General features: G+C 44.6%; 4 non-coding genes across 4 annotated transcripts; 1 reads left to right on the forward strand and 3 right to left on the reverse strand.

The window, feature by feature from the left end:
- Positions 1 to 69: 69 nt before the first annotated feature.
- On the reverse strand, positions 70 to 141 carry Trnaw-cca. Its single transcript has one exon. It is a non-coding gene; the product is annotated as a tRNA-Trp (tRNA).
- Positions 142 to 5681: 5540 nt separating this feature from the next.
- On the reverse strand, positions 5682 to 5753 carry Trnaw-cca. Its single transcript has one exon. It is a non-coding gene; the product is annotated as a tRNA-Trp (tRNA).
- Positions 5754 to 6446: 693 nt separating this feature from the next.
- Positions 6447 to 6517, forward strand: Trnag-gcc. Its single transcript has one exon. It is a non-coding gene; the product is annotated as a tRNA-Gly (tRNA).
- Positions 6518 to 6861: 344 nt separating this feature from the next.
- Positions 6862 to 6933, reverse strand: Trnaw-cca. Its single transcript has one exon. It is a non-coding gene; the product is annotated as a tRNA-Trp (tRNA).
- Between the last annotated feature and the right edge of the window lie 567 nt (positions 6934 to 7500).

Genomic DNA, 7500 nt, shown 5'->3' on the forward strand with positions numbered 1-7500 from the left:
TCCTAGAATAGCTGTCGCTCTTAAGTCGTTAAATAATACAATTAAGCACAAAATGCAGAACAAACCCTCTGATCTCGACGTGATTTGAACACGCAACCTCCTGATCTGGAGTCAGGCGCGCTACCATTGCGCCACGAAATCTTGCAACTAATGTTCTGTTTTGCATTCCAGTAATGCACAACATTGAAATGCATGTGCTACGTACGCCATCGAATTTTGTTTTTTGGGATCTGTAGTACATCATTAAAGTAAGATCCCAATGAATTGTGGTGATTAACTTGATTGACATACCGGAATCAGATAGATACACTAGCCAGATGCTTTCTGTGCTTTCCTATACTATAGAGGCCAAGAAACTTCGACAGTTTTAGAGACTATTTCCGACTAAAACATTTTCCGCTAAAGCACGGATGGTAATCAAGTTGCTTAGGTAAGGGTAAGAGGTTCCAAAAAAATACAAAACCATTTCGTGTTGGTAGGGAACAGTAGTTGCCATTATTTTGCATCGATGGTTCTGTGTTAGAATGCTGGGTACGCGGTCGATGCATGATAGTAACACAGCAATTTAAAATGCTACAAAAGCTGTTATTGGAACGTAATGCAGACAACAAGTTTCAACAGCAGAGTGGCGCAGCGGAAGCGTGCTGGGCCCATAACCCAGAGGTCCGTAGATCGAAACTACGCTCTGCTAGTAAGAAATCGAAGCTGAAATATTAAGTCGATGCATTTACAGAATTTATAGCTAAAAAAAATTAATTGTTTTAAATAGCAGTAAACAAACTGTTGTAAATGATGTGTAACGAATAAAGACATAAAACCGCACTGATTTCATCAGCATCGATGGTTCAGTGGTTAGTTAGTTTATGGAGGGGTTTCCGGAAGGGGAATAAACATGTATGGGGTAGGTGCATTTTAAAATATTGCTAAAATTACATAAATAAAATAGATGGGAAAGAGTCTACTAATCTACTGGGTAGGGAATTTCTACGGGAAGAGGGGGGATATCCTCAGCTTCGGGGTTTGGTGCACCATGATGGAAATGGGCACACACCATATCCATTGATCCCTGGATCGCTGCCAATCGGGCCCTGAATCGGAAGGCACCCCAGGATCTTCCGTTGATTCCAAGAATCGAACGGATTTCGTCATTCCTGGGGTACCATGATCCAAGAGACCCGACAACCAGGGGGAGAATCCTCCCATGCGAAGAATATTTATCATATTTCCGCTGGTAGGCATTCTCCATACTCCCTGGTTGGTCAAAGCAGACCACGACGTCGACCATCACCCGGGAACCGGATAGTTGAAATTCAACATCCGGTCTTAACCTCTGCCCGGGGATGGCATTGTTGATCGTGACGTCGTGTCCTTGCTTGACTAGCAGCGACTCCAAGAGATCCTGGATGGTGTTGTGCCTCTTGGTGGCGAGCTGGAGACCTTCTTCACAGTGGTTAAGCACATGAAACCCGGTCTCGTTTTCCTTTCCGCATCGGCGGCAACTCGTATCTTGCTCCTGTGAGCAAAACCACGAGTGCCCCCGAAGAGGAAGGATGTCGAGCCGGGCCCTGTGAAGATATCTCCATTCTCGGAAGGAGAGGGGCGTACGGCAGGATACCAGGCGAGCCATGTCTTTCGACTTGTCTTCCAGGGAGAGGCCAGTGGCAACTACTCCCTGGTGGCTCTTGTCAGAAATTAGGTCCCTGGTATAGCGCTGCCGAGCTACTTTCCGAAGTCCGCGGACTGCCTTGACTGGGCTTACGGAGACGTCATCGGCGACAATTCTTAGATTTTCGTCGCCGGATACATCAATCCGCACTCCCAGTCGTTTTGCAGCTTGGCGGGCAAGAGTCCAAAGATTGGACCCTGCCTCCGCGTACCTCAGTCTGTAGAGCCCCCCATCCACGGATCCCGAAAGATATTCCCCAACTGGCAACACTCCTGGATGCTCGTTTCTGAACCCTCGCCGGATGGTGTCATGGAGCTGCTCTCGGCATATGTTCCTCACTGTAGGGTCTCTACAAGTGAGGAGCTGAGCAGCCCTGGCGATGGTCCAGATATCGGCATCATCAGTGAGGCGGCATGTTCCTAGGCCCCCAACCCGCCGGTCCGCGTAGAAAAACGGGACCGTTGCGTGATTGGGAAGGTTGCAAATAAGGCCTAGAAACTTCCTGCACTCAGTGTCCAGTTGGGTAAGACAGTCTTTCAGGACCCGACCCGAAGCGAGGTGATGGGAAAGGGAGGGAAGAAGGTGGCTACGGAAGATTTCAAGTTTTTGCCATGGTGCGAGGTGGGAGGCGGCAATCTTGTCGAGGTTAGGGATAAGGTCAGTTGGTGGTCGGAACCGCAATTTTCCTCCGATTGGTGTACCAAGATATGTTTCTTGGTCGTCTGGACCCAAGCACCGAATTAATTGATCACCAATTCGGCACTGGGCGTCAGACGGCTTGCCTTTGTCGAAGACCAGGCAAGCACACTTCCCGGCATTAAATTGCAGCCCCAAGGTGTTTGCGGTGAGGGTAAAAACGTTTAAAATATTTTGGAGCTCGAAGGGAGAATTTGTAACCACGGCAATGTCGTCAGCATATGCCGTGGTTTTCACGAGCGAGCCAAATAATAAAAATCCGGGGTTAATATTGGACTTTCCGGCCCTGACGAGGGCCCCGGAAGCCAGGTTAAAAATAGGGGAGCTAAGAGCGTCACCCTGGCGAACACCTGCTGTCGGTAAAATGCGGATGGATTCTTTCCCAACGGCAAAATCCATCCGATTTCCCGAATATATGTCCACCAGGATGCGCCGGAGGTCCTCTGGTATTGGAAGTGATGTGAACAGCTCATTCAGAACGGCGTGAGGCACAGATCCAAACGCGTTGCACATGTCCAGCCATGCAATAGACATGTGCTTTCGTTTGGTCTTTGTCTCCTCGACAACCGTCTGTAAGAGCTGTGTATGTTCCTGAATACCATGGACCCCCGGGAGGAAACCCTTTTGCTCGGGAGATAACCAGCCAAGGTCTGAAGCGACTTGCGTTATTCTCTGGCTGATCACTCCCGAGAACAGCTTGTAAATGGTAGGAAGAAGGGATATTGGTCTAAAGTTGGAATAGTCACTAGTGTCCCCTTTCTTGAAAATGGGGACAGTTCGCGATGTCTTCCAACAATTAGGAACCCCTAGCTTCCAAACCATTTTACAAACTGTTTCCAGCAGAATGCAGTTGGGGTCGATGGCTCTAAGATGACGGTATTCTAGGCCATCAACCCCTGGTGATGTGTTGGTAGCCCGGCGAAGCTTAGCTTCAAGCTCTTGTTGGGTTGGCGCACGATTAAGGAAGTTCATCTGGTCCTCTGAAGGTTGGGACCAGTCGCAGGTGTCGTAGAGTTCCCTCGCACTTTGGCACTGCTGCGGAGATGGTCTCAATCGGTTGTAAGTCCTCTTGAGATATTCCTCCGCAGCTTGTACAGTACCATCGTAGGAGGGTGAACGGTCTTCGAGCACCTCTCGAACGGCTCTTCTTGGGTAAATGTTGAAGAGCCGCTGAATCTTCCTCGCCTCATACGCCTTTTGCTTGATATTTCGCCGGGCCTTCTGCATCTGCCGGTTTTGATTTCTTTTTCTTTTGTCAGGGTTTCCTCGGGGTTGTTCAGGGCTAGGGTCTTGTAAAATTTGTGCTTTAGGGAGCCAGTCAGCTGTGCAACGTGCGAGGACGTCGTCTAGGTCATGTAGAGTCCCACAGCTCAAGAAGGCAGGAACCCAGAGACTGACAAAATCGTCGTCTCTTTGGCTCTGCTCTTCTGAGCTGTTTTGACTACGTCCTCGATTGCTTTGCTGACTGGGGACAAAGGTTAAGGTCTCAGGGTTAGGTGAAGGGTCTAAAATCTCTTGTGATAAAATTGTGGGGCTAGTATTTTCTTGTGGGGGAGTTCATAAAGCCAACTAAAATTTTGTGTATTAAAAGAGGAGGCGAACTCCCTCCCAAGATCTAAAATAGGGCTTGCGGTAAAATTTGCTGGAGATAGGACATTACCAGGGGATTCCTCGATCGCTGGGATTTCCACCACGGATAGCTCATCACGCTCGTCTTCTGTTGCAGTAACACCCTCTAGAGAGATCATTGCAGCAGAAGAGTCACGGTTGGAGCCATCCATACTGGATATCCCAGCAAATCGGATGGAGGGTATCCGATTGGAATGTAACCTTTGGTAATGTCCTTTTAGTGTAGGGCCATCTCCAGCAAATCCACACACTCCGCATTCCCAATATTTAACTAGTCAGAGTGTGTGGGCTGTCTCTAGGTGTCTGTGGATACTACCCATGGCTCTGGTGTTAGTTGCCAAGGTAGTCCACTCACACCTAGGACACTTCGTGGGTTTCCCAGGGTATTTTAAAATGATTTTGTCCCCTTCAATTCTGGAAGGGGAAAACGTGGGGAGAGAAGAGTGAGCGAGATAAGAAGACCCCTGCGAACCATCCATTGCAGATGCAATGGTTAGTTCGAGGGAATGGCGGAGAATACTGGAGGAAAGGGACTCAGTACAAGGTCTTGCATGTCTGCCGGCTGAAATAAAGGAATTAAATTCCTTTTTACAGCCAAGGCAGACATACTGGGTGGTGTACTGAACCCCTCTCCTAGAATGTCTTTCTTTTATGTGTGTCTCCGCCAATTGTCTCTTGCGATCCCCAGACCAGGGACCGCTACCTCGCTCACCTTGACAGGATTTCTCCCCACATTTTAAAATGTTTGGCAGAGGAACTGGGATTTTAATGATTGTCCCATGGAGTCTTACTCTAGTAGAATTTCTACTAGATGCTCCTTCCTCTGCCATTGCTACCCTGGACCCACTTACATATAAGAGTGTAAAACAGAAATTCTTAGGAAGTAAAAACAAAAAATGAAATAAAATTCGGAAAAATATAGGGAGAAAAATTTAAAGACCAATTAAAATATGAAGAAAAATATTTTTTTTATAGGATTTTAGAGGATTAAAAAATAAATAAATAAATAATAAGGGAAATGGGAAAAAAAAAATTTAAAAGAACGGAAAATGAGATGAAAAATAAATATAAATAAACAAGTAGAATGGAATATTAAAATTAAAGAAAAAATAGTATTGAATAAAAGAAAAATATTTGTTTTTGTAAAAAAAGAAGAGTTTCTCGGATGAAGTTAGATAAAAGAGAAGTACAATATATCGAGCTAAAACATAACATCAATAAAAACCCAGAGCCCTTTGAAAACACGTCTGCTCTCGACAAAGTCTAGCAGAAGACCAAAGTTCAGTTCAGTGGTAGAATGCTCGCCTGCCACGCGGGCGGCCCGGGTTCGATTCCCGGTGGATGCATTTTACGTCCAATATTGACCTTTCATTCAAAGAATCCATAAGCAACTGTAACAAACACAAACTGTAACTAATCAGATTCCCTAGTTACATCACCTCTTCACGAACCCTAAGTATATCACTACATGCAATTGGCGAACTTCTCCTTCTCTTAACATTACTACATTTTTGGTAAGCAACAACTTGCTTACGCAACATTAATATGCAATTTGAAATAAAAGTATTGTTGAATGCAATTGTCAAATTGTTTACACGTCCTAAAAGTCGAAAGATTGTTGTCCTAGAATAGCTGTCGCTCTTAAGTCGTTAAATAATACAATTGAGCACAAAATGCAGAACAAACCCTCTGATCTCGACGTGATTTGAACACGCAACCTCCTGATCTGGAGTCAGGCGCGCTACCATTGCGCCACGAAATCTTGCAACTAATGTTCTGTTTTGCATTCCAGTAATGCACAACATTGAAATGCATGTGCTACGTACGCCATCGAATTTTGTTTTTTGGGATCTGTAGTACATCATTAAAGTAAGATCCCAATGAATTGTGGTGATTAACTTGATTGACATACCGGAATCAGATAGATACACTAGCCAGATGCTTTCTGTGCTTTCCTATACTATAGAGGCCAAGAAACTTCGACAGTTTTAGAGACTATTTCCGACTAAAACATTTTCCGCTAAAGCACGGATGGTAATCAAGTTGCTTAGGTAAGGGTAAGAGGTTCCAAAAAAATACAAAACCATTTCGTGTTGGTAGGGAACAGTAGTTGCCATTATTTTGCATCGATGGTTCTGTGTTAGAATGCTGGGTACGCGGTCGATGCATGATAGTAACACAGCAATTTAAAATGCTACAAAAGCTGTTATTGGAACGTAATGCAGACAACAAATTTCAACAGCAGAGTGGCGCAGCGGAAGCGTGCTGGGCCCATAACCCAGAGGTCCGTAGATCGAAACTACGCTCTGCTAGTAAGAGATCGAAGCTGAAATATTAAGTCGATGCATTTACAGAATTTATAGCTAAAAAAAATTAATTGTTTTAAATAGCAGTAAACAAACTGTTGTAAATGATGTGAAACGATTAAAGACATAAAACCGCACCGATTTCATCAGCATCGATGGTTCAGTGGTAGAATGCTCGCCTGCCACGCGGGCGGCCCGGGTTCGATTCCCGGTCGATGCATTCTACGTCCAATATTGACCTTTCATTCAAAGAATCCATAAGCAACTGTAACAAACACAAACTGTAACTAATCAGATTCCCTAGTTACATCACCTCTTCACGAACCCTAAGTATATCACTACATGCAATTGGCGAACTTCTCCTTCTCTTAACATTACTACATTTTTGGTAAGCAACAACTTGCTTACGCAACATTAATATGCAATTTGAAATAAAAGTATTGTTGAATGCAATTGTCAAATTGTTTACACGTCCTAAAAGTCGAAAGATTGTTGTCCTAGAATAACTGTCGCTCTTAAGTCGTTAAATAATACAATTAAGCACAAAATGCAGAACAAACCCTCTGATCTCGACGTGATTTGAACACGCAACCTCCTGATCTGGAGTCAGGCGCGCTACCATTGCGCCACGAAATCTTGCAACTAATGTTCTGTTTTGCATTCCAGTAATGCACAACATTGAAATGCATGTGCTACGTACGCCATCGAATTTTGTTTTGTTTTTGGGATCTGTAGTACATCATTAAAGTAAGATCCCAATGAATTGTGGTGATTAACTTGATTGACATACCGGAATCAGATAGATACACTAGCCAGATGCTTTCTGTGCTTTCCTATACTATAGAGGCCAAGAAACTTCGACAGTTTTAGAGACTATTTCCGACTAAAACATTTTCCGCTAAAGCACGGATGGTAATCAAGTTGCTTAGGTAAGGGTAAGAGGTTCCAAAAAAATACAAAACCATTTCGTGTTGGTAGGGAACAGTAGTTGCCATTATTTTGCATCGATGGTTCTGTGTTAGAATGCTGGGTACGCGGTCGATGCATGATAGTAACACAGCAATTTAAAATGCTACAAAAGCTGTTATTGGAACGTAATGCAGACAACAAATTTCAACAGCAGAGTGGCGCAGCGGAAGCGTGCTGGGCCCATAACCCAGAGGTCCGTAGATCGAAACTACGCTCTGCTAGTAAGAAATCGAA

The sequence above is a fragment of the Daphnia magna genome, unplaced genomic scaffold, assembly GCF_020631705.1.
Source record: "Daphnia magna isolate NIES unplaced genomic scaffold, ASM2063170v1.1 Dm_contigs127, whole genome shotgun sequence".
NCBI lineage: Eukaryota > Metazoa > Arthropoda > Branchiopoda > Diplostraca > Daphniidae > Daphnia > Daphnia magna.